We start from the raw sequence: 1,661 nt of genomic DNA, 5'->3' as shown, positions 1-1,661 counted from the left end.
TTGGTGAGCTTGCTTTCTATCGCCTCAATCATTACCTGTCTACAAGCTGAATGAGGTGATTAAAATATGTATTCCCTACAAGGTCCCGACCAAGTCAGGCCACATCTTGTTTATCTGATGTTCCTGGGGGGGCGCGGTAGGAAAATACACATAACAAAATGTCCTATTTGAATCATTTTAGTGTACTACTCTGTGACAATGAGGGTGTTCACAGTGTTAGGCAGTTATCACCAGTATCCTTTTCCAGCATCCAAATTTCTACCATCCCAAACAAAAACTCTGTGCCCATTAAATAATTTTTCACTTCCCCCCAGCTTCAGTCTCCGGTAACTGCTGTTATACTTCCTGTCTCTATGAATTTGTCTATTGTAGGTATCTCACTTATGTGGAATCATACAATATCAATCTTTTTGTGTCTGGCTTATTTTACTTAGAACAATGTTGTCATGATTTATCCACATTGAGGAGTGTATTAGAATTTCACAGGCTGAATAATGTCCTAGTGTATGTACAGGCCACATCTTGTTTATCTGATGATAGACATTTGAGTTGTTTCTACCTGTGGAGTGTTGTGAATAATGTTGCTGCAAACCTTAGTGTACCACTACCTATTTGAGATCCTGTTTTCAATTATTTGGGGCATAGACCTAGAAGTAGAATTACTGGATTATATGGTAATTGTATGTTTAACTTTTTAAGCAACTAATGTTTCCTATAGTGTCTGGGCCCTTTCAGAAATGGGAGCTAAAAAGATTGAAATTATAGATAGGAAGGCAGTAAAGACCCAAAGGTTTAGGCTTGTTGCCCATAGCTCAGTGAGTAGGGTGCTGGCCACTTGCACTGAGGCTGGTGGGTTGGAGCCTGGCCTGGGCCTTCTAAACAACACTGACAACTGCCACAAAAAAATAGCTGGGTGTTGTGGCAGGTGCCTGTAGTCCCAGCTACTTGGGAGGCTGAGGCAAGAGAATCGCTTAAGCCCAGGAGTTTGAGTTTGCTGTGAGGTGAGCTGTGAGGCCATGGCACTCTACTAAGGGTGACATAGTGAGACTATGTCTCGGAAAAAAAAAAAAAAAAAGAAAAGACAAAGGTTCAAGTTCTTGCCTTGAGATGAATCATATATAATCCATTTTACATAAAACCCAACAAATTACCTCAATTATGAGTGCCTTGAATGTGTTCCTCTCCTTGCTTTATCCCACTCATTCATGTTTTATGGGTGTTCTGGTGTCTGCTCATTGCCGGGAAGGTCCCAGACACCTGTCTTACTTTGTCCTATTGTCCTGGAGTCTCCTTAGAACCTGGCATTGTACTTAAATCTGTATTTGTGCCTGTTTTAAATCCTGTATATATTCAAGTTTTCTGAGGAATTTTGAGGTTCGTTACTGAAATTTTGAATTCTCAAAATTCTCTTGCCACCTCAGTCATAGTTCTACCCTTTTTCTACCCACCCTTTGTTTCTTGCTGGACATTATCTCTCTTCCCTCATTCTGTGATTCTGTGCCACCAAAGAACTGTGGCTGTGGTATGTGGCAGACTGTCAGTGGCATTACATTTTCTATTTTGATTTTACAGGTGTGAGCCATGAGCCACTGTACCTGGCCCCACATGTATTACACGTTCGTGTTATAGGACCAGTAATACAATTTTATATATCTGTTTTT

Source organism: Otolemur garnettii, unplaced genomic scaffold (genome assembly GCF_000181295.1).
Source record: "Otolemur garnettii isolate 467f Iridium unplaced genomic scaffold, OtoGar3 scaffold00047, whole genome shotgun sequence".
Classification (NCBI taxonomy): Eukaryota; Metazoa; Chordata; class Mammalia; order Primates; family Galagidae; genus Otolemur; species Otolemur garnettii.
This window is presented reverse-complemented; position numbering follows the sequence as displayed.